The sequence below is a fragment of the Ammospiza caudacuta genome, chromosome 30, assembly GCF_027887145.1.
Source record: "Ammospiza caudacuta isolate bAmmCau1 chromosome 30, bAmmCau1.pri, whole genome shotgun sequence".
NCBI classification, from domain to species: Eukaryota; Metazoa; Chordata; class Aves; order Passeriformes; family Passerellidae; genus Ammospiza; species Ammospiza caudacuta.
This window is the reverse complement of record NC_080622.1, coordinates 5,672,917-5,695,219: the sequence shown is the minus strand read 5'-3', so window position 1 is coordinate 5,695,219 and position 22,303 is coordinate 5,672,917. Positions and strand designations below refer to the sequence as shown.

Here is a 22,303-nt window from a genome sequence, read left to right as displayed (position 1 = left end):
GTGTATTATAGGAAATAAATAAAAATCAATATGATCCATAACACAAGTAATACTGTATAAATGTTATATTTATGTTATTTTATATTTCAAATAATTTAACATTTCTTTATATATTTGCATATACTTGACAAACATTTCTATATTTATACTTGGGTTGTGATTTTTTTCTGGGGGTTTTCTGGGTCTTTTCTTGCCCTTCTTCGAATTTTTTTCTGGGTTATTTCTTGTCCATCTTGGGGGTTTTTTCTGGGTTTTTTCTTGCCCATCTTCAGACTTTTTTCTGGTTTTCTTCTTGCCCATCTCAGAGTTTTTTTTTTGGGTTTTTTTCTGGGTTTTTTTCTTGCCCATCTTGGGTGATTTTCTGGGGTTTTTCTACGTTTTTTTCTTGCCCATCTGGGATTATTTTCTGGGGTTTTTTTCTCGTTGCTTTCTTGCCCATCCTGGGCTTTTTCTGGGTTTTTTTCTTGTCCATCATGTGGTTTTTTTCTGGTTTTTTCCTGCTCATCTTCGTCTGGTTTTCTGGGTTTTAAGCCAAAATCGGTACATATCATGTCAGTTCATGCAATACAACCCGGCTGGGGATTTTTTATTCTAAATTTAACAAGGAGTCGCAAAACCTGGAAAGCAAAAGTCACACACACAAGGTTAAATCCAGTCAGCATGCACTCACACACGCAGAAACGAGCAGACACAGACAGACACAGCCACGTGCTCTCACACACGCTCACACAATCTTTCCACTTAAATGCTCACTGCGGCCCTTACTCGAGATGCTGAAGAACGTGCTGTGACACATCTTCTGGCTGCCGCTCCTTGAGGTAAAATGGCAGATCCTGGGGAAATCAGCAGCCTCGGGGACCTGTGAGACGACAGGAAGGGTCAACGAGTGGCTATCTGACAGCTAGGACTTGTCTCCTCTCTGGACTGATAAATTTTCTACCCAAAATCCAATAGAAGACAGATGTATAGGTACATAGAACATAAGCCACCATAGGCAGATACAATACAAGCCAGGACTTGCAAAAATTCTCTGGAAGATGAATTCTTGCGCCCTATTCCCTTTCAGAAGAAGGAACCTACACAACTACTGCAGTCATCTGAGGAGGTGCATCTGAAAAAAAAGTTAGGACAACAGTCAGACGGTTCAATGAGAACTGAAGAGCTCCAGATATCCTGTGTCCATCTACAAATCCCATCTAGAGTCCAACTACACCCCACACTGCACATTACAAATCCCCGGGCCCTCTCCTATTGCACCAGGCTATGCGGCAGGGCAGAGCAGCTCGGGCACAAATGTGTGCTGAGAGCCGTGACACAGGATGGACAGGACAGGACAGACAACAGGGACACAACACAGACAGAAAATTCTAGGCAAGGAAAATGGCTGCAAGGACTGAGAGAATGCAAAAGGAGATGACCGAGTTCAAACTGATGGTGAGCTGATGAGGCTCAGAGAACCCCGAAGGAAGAAGATGATAACTGAATGATTTCTTCTAAGAACTGCAAAGATGGATGCCTAGGAATCCTACGGTCAGAATCCTCTACCTAACCTCATATTACGCCAAGTCCTAATCCACCAAAATGGATCCAGGTGGGGGCATAGCTGTCCATACAGCCCAGACCAAGACCTGACAAGACATCAGATGCGATGCTTCCAAAGACAGAAGAGAGTCTGACGCCTGTCTGAGCTCCCCAGTCAAAAGTTCTGTGGCCTGGGTGCCAGGACAGGGAATGCAGAGATCACAGATGCTAACAAGGATGCCAAGATTAATGACAGGCACCCCTAAGGTAAAAGACATGGGATACACAAACAACACACAATTCACAACAGACAAGTGACACGAGACACACCGGGACTGCTCTGCCCTGCTGCACACCTCAGCACTGTGATCAAAAGTGAGACTTGGCTTCTATGGGGCCTAAGGGGCCACTTCATTAACACCCCCCCACCTCCAAACTGGACTCAAAACCCCCTCCCTGTAATCCCCAAACCAGCACCGTGCTTTCAGCCCCTCTGTGGGTCATGGCCCTCTACTTATCTCTCATACATCTGGGGATGCTGGTCCCTGTCAGGTGCAAAGAAAGGCCACCTCATCAGATGGGATGGTCCTGCTGGCACCGGGCTGGTGTCTCTCAGACAGCTAGATTAAAGAGAACCAAACATCAGGGCCTGATCTTGGCACCGCATCGGCCAAAACCCCACCACTCTGCTACTCACCGCGCTCCTAAGAAGGCCCGGCACCTCCTAACCCTGACCCTCTGCCACACGTGGAATGCATCTGCACCTGAAAGAAAGTTAGAACACATGTCAAACATCACCAGGATAACTCACAAGCTGCAAACACCATATGTCAATCTAGGAACAACATCTAGAGCCCAAGTACAGCCCACATTACAAATTTCAACTCCCCAAGGCTTGTCCTATTGCAGCAGGCCATGTGGCAGGGCAGAACAGCTCCGGCAAAAAATGTTTGCACACACCCGTGACACAGAAAGTGACAAACAGGGGGGACATGAAACACGACACATCATGCTTGTGGTGAGGGCCTCGAGGGGAAAAGGCAAAAGGGACCCCAAAGACACACGAGGGAGCACGGCACACCGGACAACACGACACAGACCGGAGCTGTTCTGCATTGCCCGCCTGAAAGCTGCCATCAAAAGTAGAGCCTCTCCCTTTAGCTGTCCTAAGAGGCCTTTGGAGAAGATTGCTTTCCCCTCTGCTCATTTTTGAATCTGTCCCAAGAACTCCCAATCTGCTACTCCGCCATCTCCAGACCGTGGCCCCCGACTTATCTTTTGGATGATCGGTGAGGGGAATCCACGCTGCACCTGAAATGAGTCTGCCTTGGAGGGCTCTGTGATGGCCTGTGAGCCTCTCGGTCAGCTGCAATCAAGAAAACCAAAACCAAAGTATGAGTCCAGAGTTATGTGGGCCAAATCCCTGCAAGTCAGCTACTTGCCCTCTCCTGAGTGTGCCTGGCTCCTTCAGGCTCCAGCTTCATCCTGATTCCAAGGCTGTGGCCTTCATTAGGAGTGGCACCTGGGTTACAGAAAGACAAAGTTAAATGGCATTCTTCTGAGTGCAGTGGATCACCTTGTATGCTGTAAGCCATGGGAATGCCTCTGCTAGGCTTCTGAACAGCTTTGTGTGGGGGGGCCCTCAAATAAACACCCTTTCTCACCCTGCTGCTTGCAAACCCGCTCCCAAGAAATCCTAAACTGGATACCTGATCACCCTCCCTCGCCCAGGCACCATCCTCAACTCACCTGAAGCCTCAATCTCAAACATCATCCTTGACACTGGGCAAATCCCTCTTGTGACACGACGAATCTGCTGAAAAATTGTTGTGCTTGAGAGCTGAGCAATAACAGCCAATTCTCTCCACTGCTCACCTTGACTGCTGGCATCCAGATTGACTTCCTGAAAAGAAAGACAAAGAACAGAGCTGTAACACACTCACCATACACACTTCTGCTGCAGAGACAAATGGGGCCTCACCTGCTCGGGGCAATCCCCTCACCCGGGATGGGGCCCTCTGGCACACATTTAATCCATCTGAATCTGAAAAAAAAGTTAGGACAAGAGTCACACTCTTGTAGGATAACTGATGAGCTCCAGATGCCCTGTGCCCATCCACAGATCCCATCTAGTGTCCAACTACACCCCACATTACACATTCCAAGTCTCCAAGACTTCTCCTATCGCACCAGGCTGTGCAGCACGGCAGAGCAGCCCCATCCCAAAAGTGTGCAGACACCCGTGACACAGGACAGACAACAACAGGGGACACAACAGGAAAAGAAATCTCTTGGCAAGGAAAATGGCTGCAAGGACTGAGAGAATGCAAAAGGAGATGAGTGAGCTGAGACCGATGGTGAGCTGATGAGGCTCAGAAAACCCTGGGGGACGAAGATGATAACTGAATGATTAATTCCAAGAACAGCAAAGATGGATGCCTAGGAATCCTACGGTCAGAATGCTGTACCTAACCTCATATTATTACAAGTCCTAATCCACCACAATGGATCCAGGTGGGGCATAGCTGTCCATACAGCTCAGAACTAGACCTGACAAGAAATCTGACTGGATGCTTCCAAAGAGGTAACTTTTGACTGGGGAGCTCAGACAGGTATCAGAAACTCATATATGGCCTGGGTGCCAGGCCATGGAATGCAGAGATCAGAGATGCTAACAATGATGCCAGGGGTACTGACAGGGCCCTCCAAAGGTAAAAGACATGGGATACACAAACAACACATAATGCACAACAGACAAGTGACACGAGACACACCGGGACTGCTCTGCCCTGCACACCTCAACACTGTGATCAAAAGTGAGACTTTGCTTTTATGAGGCCTAAGGGGCCACCTCATGAACATCCCCCACCTCCAAAGCTGAATCAAAAACTCCACCCAGTATTTCCCGAAACAGCACCATGACTTCATCCCCACTGTGGGTCGTAGCCCTCTACTTATCTCTCATACAGCTGGGGATGCGGGTCTCGGGTGCAAAGAAAGCTCACCTTGTCAAACGGGAAGGTCCTGCTGGCACCGGGCTGGTGTCTCTGAGACAGCTAGAGTAAAGAGAACCAAACATCAGTACCTGATCTTGGCACCGCATTGGCCAAAACCCCACCGCTCTGCTACTCACCGCGCTCCTAAGAAGGCCCGGCACCTCCTAACCCTGACCCTCTGCCACACGTGGAATGCATCTGCACCTGAAAGAAAGTTACAACATATGCCAAACACCACCAGGGTTACTCACAAGCTGCAAACACCTTATGTCAATCTAGGAATAGCATCTAGAGCCCAAGTACAGCCAACATTACAAATTCCCCCTCCCTATGGTTCGTCTTATTGCAGCAGGCCATGCGGCAGGGAAGAACAGCTCTGGCACAAATCTGTGCACACACCCGTGACACAGAATGTGACAAACAGGGGGACATGAAACACGACACATCATGCTTGTGGTGAGGGGATTGAGGGGAGAAGGCAAAAGGGACCCCAAAGACACACTAGGGAACACAGCACACCGGACAACAGGATACAGACTGGAGCTGTTCTGCACTGCCCGCCTGAAAGCTGCCATCAAAAGTAGAGCCTCTCCCTTTAGCTGTCCTAAGAGGCCTTTGGAGAAGATTGCTTTCCCCACTGCCAATTTTTAAATCTGGCCAAAGAACTGCCAACCTGATACTCTCCCATCGTCTCATCTCCAGACCGCGGCCCCCGACTTATCTTTTAGATGATCGGTGAGGGGAATCCACGCTGCACCTGAAATGAGTCTGCCTTGGAGGGCTCTGTGATGGCCTGTGAGCCTCTCGGTCAGCTGCAATCAAGAAAACCAAAACCAAAGTATGAGTCCAGAGTTATGTGGGCCAAATCCCACCAAGGCAGCTACTTGCTCTCTCCTGAGTGTGCCTGGCTCCTTCAGGCTCCAGCTTCATCCTGATTCCAAGGCTGTGGCCTTCATTAGGAGTGGCACCTGGGTTACAGAAAGACAAAGTTAAATGGCATTCTTCTGAGTGCAGTGGATCACCTTGTGTGCTCTAAGACATGGCAATGCCTTTGCTAGGCTTCTCACCCTTGTGTGGGGTGCCCTCAAATAAACACCCTTTCTCACCCTGCTGCTTGCAAACCCCCTCCTAAGAACTCCTAAACTGGATACCTGATCACCCTCCCTCTCCCAGTCACCATCCTCAACTCACCTGAAGCCTCAATCTCAAACATCATCCTTGACACTGGGCAGATCCCTCTTGTGACACGATGAATCTGCTGAAAAATTGTTGTGCTTGAGAGCTGAGCAATAACAGCCAGTTCTGTCCACTGCTCACCTTGACTGCTGGCATCCAGATTGACATCCTGAAAAGAAAGACAAAGAACAGAGCTGTAACACACTCACCATACACACTTCTGCTGCAGAGACAAATGGGGCCTCACCGGCTCGGGGCAATCCCCTCACCCGGGATGGGGCCCTCTGGCACACATTTAATCCATCTGAATCTGAAAAAAAAGTTAGGACAAGAGTCACACTGTGGCAGGATAACTGATGAGCTCCAGATGTCCTGTGTCCATCTACAAATCCCATCTAGAGTCCAACTACACCCCACATTACAAACTCCAAGTCTCCAAGACTTCTCCTATCGCACCAGGCTGTGCAGCACAGCAGAGCAGCCCCATCCCAAAAGTGTGCAGACACCCGTGACACAGGACAGGACGTGACAAACAATAGGCACAAGACACAGACAGAAATCTCTTGGCAAGGAAAATGGCTGCAAGGACTGAGAGAATGCAAAAGGAGATGAGTGAGCTGAGACCGATGGTGAGCTGATGAGGCTCAGAGAACTCTGAAGGAAGAAGATGATTACTGAATGATTAATTCCAAGAACAGCAAAGACGGATGCCTAGGAATCCTACAGTCAAAATCCTCTACCTAACCTCGTAATATTACAAGTCCTAATCCACCATAATGGATCCAGGTGGGGCACAGCTGTCCATACAGCTCAGAACAAGACCTGAAAAGACATCTGACTGGATGCTTCCAAAGAGAGAAGAGAGTCTGATGCCTGTCTGAGCTCGCGAGTCAAAAGCTCTGTGGCCCGGGTGCCAGACCAGGGAATGCAGAGATTACAGACGCTAACAATGATGCCAGGGGTACTGACAGGGCCCTCAAAGGCCTAAGGTAGAAGACAGGAGATACACAAAACAACACACAATGCACAACAGACAAGTGACACGATGCACACGGGGACTGCTCTGCCCTGCACACCTCAGCACTGTGATCAAAAGTGAGACTTGGCTTTCATGGGGCCTAACGAGCCATTTAATGAACACCCCCCGCTCCAAACTGGACTCAAAAACCCCTCCCAGGAATTCCCAAACAAGCACCATGCCTTCATCCCCACTGTGGGTCGCAGCCCTCTACTTATCTCTCAGACATCTGGGGATGCCAGTCTGTGTCAGGTGCAAAGAAAGACCACCTCGTCAGCTGGGAAGGTCCTGCTGGCATCGGGCTGGTGTCTCTCAGACAGCTAGATTAAAGAGAACCAAACATCAGGGCCTGATCTTGGCACCGCATTGGCCAAAACCCCACCACTCTGCTACTCACCGCGCTCCTAAGAAGGCCCGGCACCTCCTAACCCTGACCCTCTGCCACACGTGGAATGCATCTGCACCTGAAAGAAAGTTAGAACATATGTCAAACACCACCAGGGTTACTCACAAGCTGCAAACACCTTATGTCAATCTAGGAACAACATCTAGAGCCCAAGTACAGCCCACATTACAAATTCCCCCTCCCTATGGTTCGTCCGACTGCAGGAGGCCATGCGGCAGGGCAGAACAGCTCTGGCAAAAAATGTGTGCACACACCCGTGACACAGAAAGTGACAAACAGGGGGGACATGAAACACGACACATCATGCTCGTGGTGAGGGCCTCGAGGGGAAAAGGCAAAAGGGACCCCAAAGACACGCTAGGGAACACAGCACACCGGAAAACACGACAGACCGGAGCTGTTCTGCACTGCCCGCCTGAAAGCTGCCATCAAAAGTAGAGCCTCTCCCTTTAGCTGTCCTAGAAGGCCTTTGGAGAAGATTGCTTTCCTCTCTGCTCATTTTTGAATCTGTCCCAAAAACTCCCAACCTGCTACTCCACCATCTCCAGGCTGTGGCCCCCGACTTATCTTTTGGATGATCGGTGAATGGAATCCACATTGCACCTGAAATGAGTCTGCCTTGGAGGGCTCTGTGATGGCCTGTGAGCCTCTCGGTCAGCTGCAATCAAGAAAACCAAAATCAAAGAGTGAGTCCAGAGTTATGTGGGCCAAATCCCTGCAAGTCAGCTACTTGCCCTCTCCTGAGTGTGCCTGGCTCCTTCAGGCTCCAGCTTCATCCTGATTCCAAGGCTGTGGCCTTCATTAGCAGTGGCACCTGGGTTACAGAAAGACAAAGTTAAATGGCATTCCTCTGAGTGCAGTGGATCACCTTGTATGCTGTAAGCCATGGGAATGCCTCTGCTAGGCTTCTGAGACACCTTGGGAGGGGCTCTCAAATAAACAAATAAAGACCCTTTCTCACCCTGCTGCCTGCAAACCCCCTCTCAAGAACTCCTAACTGAATGCCTGCTCACCCTCCCTCTCCCAGTAACCATCCTCAACCCACCTGAAGCCTCAATCTCAAACATCATCCTTGACACTGGGCAGATCCCTCTTGTGACACGATGAATCTGCTGAAAAATTGTTGTGCTTGAGAGCTGAGCAATAACAACCAATTCTCTCCACTGCTCACGTTGACTGCTGGCATCCAGATTTACTTCCTAAAAGAAAGACAAAGAACAGCAGTGTAACAGAGTCAGTTGAGAGGTGTAACAGAGTCTGCTGCAGAGGCAAATGGGGCCTCACCTACTCAGGAGAATCCCCACACCTGGCATGGGGCCCTCTGGCACACATTTAATCCATCTGAACCTGAAAAAAAAGTTAGGACAAGAGTCACACTGTGGCAGGATAACTGATGAGCTCCAGATATGATGTGCCCATCTACAAATCCCATCTAGAGTCCAACTACACCCCACATTACAAACTCCAAGTCCCTGGGACTTCTCCTATCGCACCAGGCTGTGCAGCAGGGCAGAGCAGCTCCGGCACAAATGTGTGCTGAGAGCCATGACACAGGATAGGACAGACAACGGGGACACAACAGGAACAGAAATCTCTTGGCTAGGAAAACGGCTGCAAGGACTGAGAGAATGCAAAAGGAGATGAGTGAGCTGAGACCGATGGTGAGCTGATGAGGCTCAGAGAACTCTGAAGGAAGAAGATGATTACTGAATGATTAATTCCAAGAACAGCAAAGACGGATGCCTAGGAATCCTACAGTCAAAATCCTCTACCTAACCTCGTAATATTACAAGTCCTAATCCACCATAATGGATCCAGGTGGGGCACAGCTGTCCATACAGCTCAGAACAAGACCTGAAAAGACATCTGACTGGATGCTTCCAAAGAGAGAAGAGAGTCTGATGCCTGTCTGAGCTCGCGAGTCAAAAGCTCTGTGGCCCGGGTGCCAGACCAGGGAATGCAGAGATTACAGACGCTAACAATGATGCCAGGGGTACTGACAGGGCCCTCAAAGGCCTAAGGTAGAAGACAGGAGATACACAAAACAACACACAATGCACAACTGACAAGTGACACGATGCACACGGGGACTGCTCTGCCCTGCACACCTCAGCACTGTGATCAAAAGTGAGACTTGGCTTTCATGGGGCCTCACGAGCCGTTTAATGAACACCCCCCGCTCCAAACTGGACTCAAAAACCCCTCCCAGGAATTCCCAAACCAGCACCGTGCTTTCATCCCCTCTGTGGGTCACAGCCCTCTACTTATCTCTCAGACATCTGGGGATGCCAGTCTGTGTCAGGTGCAAAGAAAGGCCACCTCGTCAGCTGGGAAGGTCCTGCTGGCATCGGGCTGGTGTCTCTCAGACAGCTAGATTAAAGAGAACCAAACATCAGGGCCTGATCTTGGCACCGCATTGGCCAAAACCCCACCACTCTGCTACTCACCGCGCTCCTAAGAAGGCCCGACACCTCCTAACCCTGACCCTCTGCCACACGTGGAATGCATCTGCACCTGAAAGAAAGTTAGAACATATGTCAAACACCACCAGGGTTACTCACAAGCTGCAAACACCTTATGTCAATCTAGGAATAGCATCTAGAGCCCAAGTACAGCCAACATTACAAATTCCCCCTCCCTATGTTTCGTCTTATTGCAGCAGGAGGCCATGCGGCAGGGCAGAACAGCTCTGGCACAAATCTGTGCACACACCCGTGACACAGAAAGTGACAAACAGGGGGACATGAAACACGACACATCATGCTTGTGGTGAGGGTCTCGAGGGGAGAAGGCAAAAGGGACCCCAAAGACACACTAGGGAACACAGCACACCGGACAACAGGATACAGACTGGAGCTGTTCTGCACTGCCCGCCTGAAAGCTGCCATCAAAAGTAGAGCCTCTCCCTTTAGCTGTCCTAAAAGGCCTTTGGAGAAGATTGCTTTCCTCTCTGCTCATTTTTGAATCTGTCCCAAAAACTCCCAACCTGCTACTCCACCATCTCCAGGCTGTGGCCCCCGACTTATCTTTTGGATGATCGGTGAGGGGAATCCACGCTGCACCTGAAATGAGTCTGCCTTGGAGGGCTCTGTGATGGCCTGTGAGCCTCTCGGTCAGCTGCAATCAAGAAAACCAAAATCAAAGAGTGAGTCCAGAGTTATGTGGGCCAAATCCCTGCAAGGCAGCTACTTGCCCTCTCCTGAGTGTGCCTGGCTCCTTCAGGCTCCAGCTTCATCCTGATTCCAAGGCTGTGGCCTTCATTAGCAGTGGCACCTGGGTTACAGAAAGACAAAGTTAAATGGCATTCCTCTGAGTGCAGTGGATCACCTTGTATGCTGTAAGCCATGGGAATGCCTCTGCTAGGCTTCTGAGACACCTTGGGAGGGGCTCTCAAATAAACAAATAAAGACCCTTTCTCACCCTGCTGCCTGCAAACCCCCTCTCAAGAACTCCTAACTGGATGCCTGCTCACCCTCCCTCTCCCAGTAACCATCCTCAACTCACCTGAAGCCTCAATCTCAAACATCATCCTTGACACTGGGCAGATCCCTCTTGTGACACGATGAATCTGCTGCGAAATTGTTGTGCTTGAGAGCTGAGCAATAACAACCAATTCTCTCCACTGCTCACGTTGACTGCTGGCATCCAGATTTACTTCCTAAAAGAAAGACAAAGAACAGCAGTGTAACAGAGTCAGTTGAGAGGTGTAACAGAGTCTGCTGCAGAGGCAAATGGGGCCTCACCTACTCAGGAGAATCCCCACACCTGGCATGGGGCCCTCTGGCACACATTTAATCCATCTGAACCTGAAAAAAAAGTTAGGACAAGAGTCACACTGTGGCAGGATAACTGATGAGCTCCAGATATGATGTGCCCATCTACAAATCCCATCTAGAGTCCAACTACACCCCACATTACAAACTCCAAGTCCCTGGGACTTCTCCTATCGCACCAGGCTGTGCAGCACGGCAGAGCAGCTCGGGCACAAATGTGTGCTGAGAGCCATGACACAGGATAGGACAGACAACGGGGACACAACAGGAACAGAAATCTCTTGGCAAGGAAAACGGCTGCAAGGACTGAGAGAATGCAAAAGGAGATGAGTGAGCTGAGACCGATGGTGAGCTGATGAGGCTCAGAGAACCCTGGAGGAAGAAGATGATTACTGAATGATTTATTCCAAGAACAGCAAAGACTGATGCCTAGGAATCCTACAGTCAAAATCCTCTACCTAACCTCGTAATATTACAAGTCCTAATCCACCATAATGGATCCAGGTGGGGCACAGCTGTCCATACAGCTCAGAACAAGACCTGAAAAGACGTCTGACTGGATGCTTCCAAAGAGAGAAGAGAGTCTGATGCTTGTCTGAGCTCCCTAGTCAAAAGCTCTGTGGCCTGGGCGCCAGGCCAAGGAGTGCAGAGATCACAGAGGCTAACAATGATGCCAGGGTTTCTCACAGGCCCCCCTAAGTGAAAGATATGGCATACGCAAACAACACATAATGCACAATAGACAAGTGACACGATGCACACCGGGACTGCTCTGCCCTGCTGCACACCTCAGCACTGCAATCAAAAGTGAGACTTGGCTTTTATGGGGCCTCACGAGCCGTTTAATGAACACCCCCCCCTCCAAAATTGGACTCAAAACCCCCTCCCAGGAATTCCCAAACCAGCACCGTGCTTTCATCCCCTCTGTGGGTCACAGCCCTCTACTTATCTCTCAGACATCTGGGGATGCTGGTCCCTGTCAGGTGCAAAGAAAGGCCACCTCGTCAGCTGGGAAGGTCCTGCTGGCACCAGGCTGGTGTCTCTCAGGTAGCTGTATTAAAGAGAACCAAACATCAGTCCCTGATCTTGGCACCGCATCGGCCAAAACCCCACCACTCAGCTACTCACCGCACTCCTAAGAAGGCCCGACACCTCCTAACTCTGACCCCCTGCCACACATGGAATGCGTCTGCACCTGAAAGAAAGTTACAACATATGCCAAACACCACCAGGATAACTCAAAAGGTGCAAACACCTTATGTCAATCTAGGAATAGCATCTAGAGCCCAAGTACAGCCAGCATTACAAATTCCAACGCCCCACGGTTTCTCCTACTGCAGCAGGCCATGCGGCAGGGCAGAACAGCTCCGGCACAAATGTGTGCACACACCCGTGACACAGAAAGTGGCAAACAGGGGGGACATGAAACACGACACATCATGCTTGTGGTGAGGGTCTCGAGGGGAGAAGGCAAAAGGGACCCCAAAGACACACTAGGGAACACAGAACACTGGACAACACAACACAGACCGGAGCTGTTCTGCACTGCCCGCCTGAAAGCTGCCATCAAAAGGAGAGCCTCTCCCTTTAGCTGTCCTAAGAGGCCCTTGGAGAAGATTGCTTTTCCGGCTGCCAATTTTCAAATCTGCCCCAAGAACTCCCAACCCACTATTCTCTCATCTCCAGGCCAAGGCCCTCGACTTATCTTTTGGATGATCGGTGATGGGAATCCACGTTGCACCTGAAATGAGTCTGTCTCGGAGGGCCTCGTGATGGCCTGTGAGCCTCTCGGTGAGCTACAATAAAGAAAACCAAAACCAAAGTATGAGTCCAGAGTTATGTGGGCCAAATCCCACCAAGGCAGCTACTTGCCCTCTCCTGAGTGTGCCTGGCTCCTTCAGGCTCCAGCTTCATCATGATTCCAAGGCCTTCATTAGGAGTGGCACCTGGGTTAGAGAAAGGCAAAGTTAAATGGCATTCCCCTGAGTGCAGTGGATGACCTTGTGTGCTGTAAGACATGGGAATGCCTCTGCTAGGCTTCTGAGAAGCCTTGTGTGGGGGAGGCCTCAAATAAACAAATAAAGACCCTTTCTCACCCTGCTGCCTGCAAACTCCCTCCCAAGAACTCCTAACTGCTCACCCTCCCTCTCCCAGTCACAATCCTCAACTCACCTGAAGCCTCAATCTCAAACATCATCTTGGACCTTGGGCGGATCCCTCTTGTGACATGATCAATCTGCTGAATAAAATGTTGTGCTTGACACAGCTTGGAATTTCAGGGAGTTGCACTCCTCAATTAAAAAAAAAAACAAAACAAAAAAAACCCAACAAAACCAATCCCAAAAACAAACAAAGAAAAAAAACCAAACAAACAAAACCCACACAAACAATAAATCCCAAAACACCTAACTCCCCACAGAAACAAAAAAACCACAGAAAACATCAAAAAATCCAAAACCCCCACAAAAACCAACTAAAAACCCCAAAATGAAAACCAAAAAAAACCAAAAATTCCACCAAAAGAAATCCAACCAAAAAAACAACCAGAGCAAAACTACAAATTACAAAAGCACCTTACCACTCCTAAACACAAAACCCAAAATCACAAACCTAAATACTCCCTGTATTCCATGCTGTTTTCTTCACAGAATCTTCCAAGCCTCTGTGCTTTAGATGCCCAGAAACACCTGCTGAAAAGATGCTGAGACGGGCTGAAAAAGCCTCTTCACTGAAATGAGGAGAGCTCTTAACCCAGCACATCCCAGAGAGGGAATGAAGCCCCTCAGCCACGGCTGGGGTTAATATACCCCTGATTGTGCCCGCCTCTCGTTCCCATGGCACCCAGGAAAAGGGAGGGGGCGAATCCCACCAAGCCCTCAGAGCAGCTGCAGCTGTTTGGCTCCTCTGACTCACATTCAAGGGCAGTAAAGGGCTTGTTATAGAAGAAAACTTTTCAGAAAAGTAACAGTGCTTTCTTTTTTTGCAACAACTACTTGGAGCAGAAGAACAGAAAACTGGCAAGATATAAAACTTTGTGGTAAGGTTACATAGCTAGATCAATTGGGTAATTGGGTAATTTGCTGTTACCTTACATAATTATTCTGTGTTTAACAAAAGCCATCTAATAAATTCACACCCAAAACTCCAGCAGCCCAGCTGGCCCTACCAAATCTCTATGTTTATGCATACAGTAAACAAAACCAAAATCCCAGTAATACCTATCAGAAGTCTGTGAAAGAAACCTCTTGAAATTGATCCTACCTCAAATACAAAACAACCCATGCAAAGTTAGCTTGACTCAATAAACAATTTACACAGAGCTAATAACACCAAGAAATAAAACAGCACACCATATACCACCAAAGAATATAATAGTGAAGAAAAAAGAAACCACTTTTTTTTTTTTTTTTAAAGCTTTTGCCAGGACTCCAACAACAACTTCTTCTCCTTCTGAAATGTCCCTTCTCCTTCCCAAATTCCTTACAACTTCTGAGTTTACATCCAAGCAAAAAGCAAAATTCGTGCACTTGTGCGTTCGATGCTCCTGCCAGATTCTCTGTTTCCCTCCACATCTTCTTACACTTTCAGTCTTCACTCTGTCCTGCCGTGATGAGTTTGACGGACGAATTGGTAAACGTTAAGAGAGGATTTCCCTGCCTCCCTCCCCAGAGCTGGTTTCCTTAGTGCATTTCACTCAATCCCAGGCCGGCAACGATGCACGCTCACCTCAAGCGTGCAAGGCTCACAGCTGCTCGGCTAAATGCGGCTGTAATCGGCTAAACTCGGCCATTGTCATCTGCATTCGGCTGGACTCGACCCTTCGGCACGGATCGCCTCGCTTCGGCCGAACTCGGAGCCGCTCTCTGCGCCCGGCGCGGCTCGGCTCGCTTCGGCCGAACTCGGAGCCGATCAGTGCGCCCGGCGCGCCTCGGCTCGCTTCGGCCGAACTCGGAGCCGCTCTCTGCGCCCGGCGCGCCTCGGCTCGCTTCGGCCGAACTCGGAGCCTCTCTGTGCGCCCGGCGCGGCTCGGCTCGCTTCGGCCGAACTCGGAGCCTCTCTGTGCGCCCGGCGCGGCTCGGCTCGCTTCGGCCGAACTCGGAGCCGATCAGTGCGCCCGGCGCGCCTCGGCTCGCTTCGGCCGAACTCGGAGCCTCTCTGTGCGCCCGGCGCGGCTCGGCTCGCTTCGGCCGAACTCGGAGCCGCTCTCTGCGCTCGGCGCGGCTCGGCTCGCTTCGGTCGAACTCGGAGCCGCTCTCTGCGCCCGGCGCGGCTCGGCTCGCTTCGGCCGAACTCGGAGCCGCTCTCTGCGCTCGGCGCGCCTCGGCTCGCTTCGGCCGAACTCGGAGCCTCTCTGTGCGCCCGGCGCGGCTCGGCTCGCTTCGGCCGAACTCGGAGCCGCTCTCTGCGCCCGGCGCGGCTCGGCTCGCTTCGGCCGAACTCGGAGCCTCTCTGTGCGCCCGGCGCGGCTCGGCTCGCTTCGGCCGAACTCGGAGCCTCTCTGTGCGCCCGGCGCGGCTCGGCTCGCTTCGGCCGAACTCGGAGCCGATCAGTGCGCCCGGCGCGCCTCGGCTCGCTTCGGCCGAACTCGGAGCCTCTCTGTGCGCCCGGCGCGGCTCGGCTCGCTTCGGCCGAACTCGGAGCCGCTCTCTGCGCTCGGCGCGGCTCGGCTCGCTTCGGTCGAACTCGGAGCCACTCTCTGCGCGGCCCGGCTCGCCTCGGCCGAACTCGGAGCCGATCAGTGCGCTCGGCGCGCCTCGGCTCTCTTCGGCCGAACTCGGAGCCGCTCTCTGCCCTCGGCGCGGCTCGGCTCGCTTCGGCCCAACTCGGAGCCGCTCTCTCCGCGTTCGGCTGAGCTCGCCTCGGCTCGGCTCCCTGACGGCGGGCAAGCGGCGCCGCCTCACGTTAAACTCGCCCGGCTCGGGGCTCTCCTGCTGCCGCGTCCCGCGGGCGGCCCGGCCATCGCACGGACACGATCGGGAGCGCGGCGTGGCACAGGAGCTCATTGGGCAGTGACCGCACTCGCGCTAATTAGCGCGCACGAGAGCAGCGGGCTCGGTTCGGCTGAGCTCGGCTCCGTTCAGGCAACCTCGCAAGCCTGGCCTCGGTTCGCTCGAGGCCGTCAGGTTCCGCCGGTCTCGCCTTGGTTCGGCCGAAGGAGGCGTCGTTCGCTCGTGTTTTTACAAATATCTTTCTATATTGACTGTATATTTCTATATTTAATTTTATACTTCTATAATACTTCCATTATTCCAAATAAAAACCCCGTCTCTAACCAAATAAATAAAAAAACCCTTCTTTTAAAGGATACTGAAATATTTTTTATTTATACTTTGTATAATTATACATTCATATTTTAATTTATCGTTTCTTTGGATGTATTACATTAATAATGATATATTATATATATAAAATTTTAAAATAGATTTAAATTATTATTTAAATTATGTATAATATCTACTGCTACAACTAATTTTTTCTGATATTTTAAATTTTTATATTTATCTGTATGTATTTATTATATATTTCTAAACTTAGATTTCTACCTTTATATTATTTGCATTTATAATTTTTACAATCAAAACACTGCCTATTGACCAATAAAGAAAACCCGCTTTATTTAAGTATTTTAAAAATATTTTCATGTTTATAATTTTCATATTTATATTTATAATTTGTTCAATATTACATGAGAACACACCTGCTCCTGCACCGCAGTGGGGCCCCCTCTCCTGGGGACCTTGGGGTGCCCCAACGGCATCAGAGCCCCGAGTCTTCACCCCCTTCTCCTCTATTTAGAAACTACACTGGAACTTTTTTCTGGAAATAAAGACATTACCTAAATCCTCTCCCCGTGTCCTAGACAGATGGATATTCAGTTATTAGTTGGCTGGGCAGCAGTTTCTTAAATAGAATGATAAACAAGATGTGAACATTTCAGCTACAAGCAAATAGGCAAATCTGAACAAGGTACTGGTGGGCGACCACTGAAGTTATTTTGAAGGAATTTTTTAAACAATAAAATATTGATACCACAAAAATAAAGCAAAAAGCTAACTACTGGCTAAGAAAAAATTAACTTTTGACAGCAACAACATTCCAACCACACAGGCTTTTTCCCGATGTCATACCTTATAACTACCTCTCTTGGGAATTCTCATCATGTATCCCAAAAGGAATAAATACCTCAGAGCGTCCTAAAGCAAAAAGTAGCACACATGAGCTCCTCACACTCCCGGGAGGCCTGCACAGCGTGCACTGAGTCTGCAACAAATTCTGCTCAGTGAGAGTCTGCAAACAAAGGTTCAATTGATGAATTGAACTGATTGTAAAGGGAGGTTTTCTAAGCACAGAAGCACAACAAAGAACAAGCAAAAACAATTCTTAAAAAAAACCTGCAAGTTTTATTTAGCATATATGCGACTGATTTCCACCCTGTGGCTTCTCACTTTGATTCGCGTCTGTAGGTTCAGGAAGATGACAATGCACACTCTGCCCTCCCTGAGCCCCCCACAGCAGCTGAGCGCTGCTCCGTGCGCTCAGATCGTCAGGAACTGGATTGCCCGCATGGACTGGAACTGCTCTGCTGCAGATTCAGGAGAGAGAGGCTGGCTGAGGCGTCGTCCCAATTCCATTTCTGTGTGACGAGAAGCGGTTTGTTCCCAACGGGTGCAACAATCCCCAGCTCGCTTCCATGGTGAGTACCGATGGCACACAAATGGCAGCCTGAGGAAATCGTGTTCTGGGCTCTAAGTGGTCGGGACAGGGTCTGAATTTTTGTTTTGCATCTGTATGATGATTAGTACGACAGGGCCCTGATCGATGACATGGCAGCACAGAATTAAAAACTCCTCAATAGGATTACATCGACTTCTAGGAAAAGACAAAAGCCTAGGACCCTTCTGAAATCTATTTTTAATGCGAAGCACACGGATTGTCACTATGCTGTGCCTTCCAGCTTTTCAAAGCAGCTTACCTCTGAAGACCAGAAAACATTTATTTCTACAGAAACAATGGGCAACCCCCAGGCTAATCTCAGCGCTACTGTTTAATAGGGGATCTGCCAGCGTGCCAGTCCAGCTTCAAGTGTGCTTTATTTCAGTCTAACATCCCCTCAAAATTCTTCTCACATCTCCCAACCCTGACATCTTATTTTTCCCTAAAGCTTCTCATCATTAGCAATTTCCAAGTAACATGGTATTTTTACAACATTCAAAAATGTCATGCTGGACTGTGCTAGAGAGTAATTTGCAAATATAAGCTTAGCAAAGTTTGAATTGACTTGTCCAGAGAAAAAACCTACAAGTGAACACCTACACCTGCCTACAAAGAGCTAACAAGCCCCTGGCAGCTGCCAGCATCAAAGCACAGCGGATGTTTCTAATACAGGGTAAGGATAACAATATCACCTTTTGTTCTCTCCAGCTTGTTTTCCCTGCAGTCATATTTTGCTTCTTATGATTTTTTTAGTCTCTGCATCTTCTTGGACAGCACCGAGCCCGACGACAAGGATACGAGAGTCTTTCCCTGCCGTAGGGAGAGAACCAGGAAAACAGTTAAAATAAGAACAGGGTAGTTTGAAATTCATACTTCCAATGAGAAGCAGCGCCTAACAAACAGAACAAAAGTAAACAAAGCATGGTACCTCCCTGGGGACAGAAGACTTACAAACTCTCCAGGATTTACAATTCTAGCGACCAACCCCTTCAGGACGGCAGCCAAGTGTCCCATGAGGTGGTGCTGCACCAAAGAACCATCTGAGAGGTTCCAAAGAGTGAAACGCACAATATTTTGCAAAGCCGTAAAATCTTGCAAAATAACAAAAATACAATAGATGTAAACTACAGGGTAAGAGTACAAGTGTTCACTTTAAGAGCTGGAACCATCCAGGTGAGCACCTGATAACTGGATCCTCACCAGAGTTTGAACCCTTCAGGACACAGAAGGGTTTTCCCCAGAAATTTCACAGACTGAGTTTTGATACAAGTATACTTGCCAGACCCTCAGAAACATCACCCATTCTCCAGGTGTCTGGAGAGAACTGCAAATGGCTCTCACGTAGTTTGAGCTAGCTCTGTAAGGTCTCAGGGTGAATTTCACCAGATGCAACCAAACTGGGCAACTCCCAGTGGGACAGAAGGAACCCAAAGCTTGGGTTCGCAGAGCTGCAGCAAATACTGAGGAAACAAACATAACAGCGTAAAAAATAATAAACCATCCTTTTTTTTTCTCTTGCTTTTGTTTTTTTCTTATTCAGATCAGCATAGCAATTAAAGAGAAGGTGAAAAACTCACCATTACTGAACATTTCATCATCTGTAGGCTGAGCATCCTTAGCACAGAGGACTCCAAAGTTAAAATTCACCGATCCCTGGGAAATAAAACCAAATATTGTATGATAAACAATCAAACAGCAGACGTAAAAATTTGTTTCCTCTAAGGACTTTCGGGTACGTATGTACCTTTGCATACATCCAACACATTGGAACATACACTTTATACCATCTCCTAATAAGTAAAAATTTACCTTTAAACTTTGATAGTACAGCATAAAATTATGAACTTAAATTGGTGATCTGTTATTATTAAGTTGGTGCCTAAAGTTATTTCTGCTGTCAGGTTCAAAAAAACATTAATTTTTTTTACTGGAATGAGCAATTGATTTCAAAGTCATCACAAGCCCACCAAAACACAAAGCAGTATTCACTGGATGGGTCTGTGAGCTAGAAGTAGTTAGGCTTGTACTTCCCTCTTGCTATTCCAGAACCAATAAATCCTGTCAACAAAACCAGGATCTATAGCCCACTGCTGTGAAAGATTCTACGAGGATGATGGTTTGATTTGTGTTTAGAAGTTTTGATTTGAAATGGCCAGTTCAATGGATAAAGACAGTTTAAGTAGTATTACATTGCTATTATTATTATTTCTATTATTATTTTTACTATTACTACTGCTATTGTTATCATCTGCTACTGGAAGAAACAAACCAGTAGTACCTATACTTAATTACTTTTATTTCCAGGAAATAATAAAGAAAAAGAACCAAACCAAAAAAAGTCACTTCCTACCTTTTATATCAAGGGATGAAAAATTTCTCTTGGGCTCTTCTCCAATTTATCAAGACTCATAGCACTGAAAGGCAAACAAAACAGTGCTTTATAGAAGGGCAAGTGCACATTTCAAGGCTGAACCACCAACTGATTGCAGTGACAGCAGTTACAACATGAATCGTTCCCAGAGCCTCTGTTAAATGGAATGTTCTGTGGAACTGCCGTTTCTTTCCCAAAACACTAACTTCCAACACTTCCTAATAATATTTTGTATTTTAAAACAAAAGAAGTTAGTGAGACTCTGTGCGGAGGTCAGGTTTAAATTTATTTCCTTCTAAAGCACAGAGCTCTGTTCCATCACCCTTCACTTCGGCTCTACACTGAATCGTGGTGAGCATTTGAGGAGTGCTCCATAATCAATTCTATTTCTCTCTTTTTCTAGCTCTCTCTATTCCTAAATCATTCCAGACAAGTCAAATGAAAAATGAAAAAAACAAGTTCAGCATCAAAGTCACACTTTTTCCCGTTGTCTGGTCAAGAACAGGCTCTAAATCCACTTACTGCTGCCTTCAACGATTCAGACTTGCAAAAGCATTCTTACATATTTTACAGGTTTATCATAAAACCCACAGAACGCAAGCTCTGAATTACAGGAAAAGGTACACAGGCAAATATCTAAAGGGATCACTTATTAGTAAATACATACCTTGGTAGAGATCGCACTGAGAACCTTTCTGAGGGACTCTAAGGGACGCATGTTTTCTGAGCACCCTATAAACAAGAAAAGCTAGGATATAGTACAGGACATCCCCACTTTTTCTACATATTCAAATAGTATTTTTAATAAAAACAATTCAGTTAAAAAAGAAGGAAGAAAACCAAGCTAATTTTACTCAGCTGTATTTACTGCCGATTTAGAGAACAATCCCGGGCAGCGTCGGCCGTTGCGGCACACGTCGCGCCGGCAGCAGGGCCTGCCGGGAGTTGGAGTCTCGGGCTGGTAGCCACTCATGTGCCGCGATAGCCGTTGCGTCACACGCCGCGCCGGCAGCAGGGCCTGCCGGGAGTTGTAGTCTCGGGCTGACAGCCACGGCTCCGTCCCCCGCCACCGGGAGCTGCAGTCCCTCCCGGGCATCAAACGGGTCCTTCGCCCCAGGGCGGGGAAGGACCTGAGGCAGGACCGCTCCTCCCGAATGCCCTCTCTTTTCCCCTCCAACTCTTTTTCTTTTTTTAACGCTGTTTTTCACCCCTTTCCCTTCCCTTCTGCTCTCCTGCTTTCTTTCCTTTCCTTTCCTTTTTTTCCCCTTCCCTTTCCCTTTCCCTTTCTTTTTCTTGTATTTGTAATCTTGGTTTTCCTTCCTAGCTTTAGAATCAAAAAGCAGCAGTAGTAACTTTCAGGCTACCTGGGAGTAAAAAAAACCCCAAAACTATAATGATTGAAAGAAAACTATTTATTCCCTGGGAGCCTGAAATTTTCTACTGCTGCACATGACACAGAGCTTTTTATTCCTTCTTATATACAGTTGATATTTTATACTCGCTTTATACACCGCCCCCTGCCGTCTGCACCGGCGCTCTGCAGGCAGAGTGCTGCGGCGTCGTTCGGTTCTGTTTAAATAAACTCGGCTAAATTAGGCTTGGTTCGGCTTAGGTCTAAAATCGTTTCGGTTCGGCTTTTCGTCTAAATTCGGCTTTTCCGGCTCTTCGGCTGAACTCGGCCCGGTTGGGCTAAAGTCGGTCATATTCGGCTCTTTGTCTAAATGCGGCCAATGTCGGCTACAGTCGGCTATCGGTTACACTCGGCTATCATCGGCTCTTCGTCTCAAGTCGGCTGTGTTCGGCTACACTCGGCTCTTCGGCTCAAGTCGGCTGTGTTCGGCCACACTCGGCTCTTCGTCTCAAGTCGGCTATTTTCGGCCACACTCGGCTCTTCGGTGAAACTCGGCTGTTTTCGGCTACACTCGGCTCTTCGGGGAAACTCGGCTGTTTTCGCCCACACTCGGCTCTTCGGCTCTTCGGAACTATTCGGCCCGGCTCGGCTCCCTCAGGGCGGGAAAGCGGCTGTCAGAGGACCCCGGCACAGCGAGGCGTTTCCCCACATGCCTGTCACAAACCCGCCGAAATACGCCCGCCCGCGGCGCCGCTGAGACCACAGCATGTGTCGGGTACACTTGAAACGTCACAGAAAATACCACCGGGGCCGCGCCGGGGTCGGTATTCCATGCAGGCAGTCCAGTGACACCCACCCCGGTCCTCCACTTCCCCGCCCTTTTCGCCGCCCTGTTGAGAAGGTCAACCAAAAGTCCGCGACATCCGCGACGCGCCACTCCCAAGGTGGCGGCCTCTCGGTGCAGGGCTGCAGTACCG

General features: G+C 48.8%; 1 long non-coding RNA gene across 2 annotated transcripts; it reads right to left on the bottom strand.

The window, feature by feature from the left end:
* Positions 1 to 17,288: 17,288 nt before the first annotated feature.
* On the bottom strand, positions 17,289 to 19,968 carry LOC131569534 (uncharacterized). Of its 2 annotated transcripts, none has more exons than XR_009275799.1 (4): positions 19,955 to 19,968; positions 19,182 to 19,257; positions 18,297 to 19,064; positions 17,289 to 17,702 (listed from the first exon to the last, which is right to left on the bottom strand). It is a non-coding gene; the product is annotated as an uncharacterized LOC131569534 (long non-coding RNA). The 2 variants fall into 2 exon arrangements; XR_009275798.1 differs by having other exon boundaries at positions 17,289 to 17,613.
* Between the last annotated feature and the right edge of the window lie 2,335 nt (positions 19,969 to 22,303).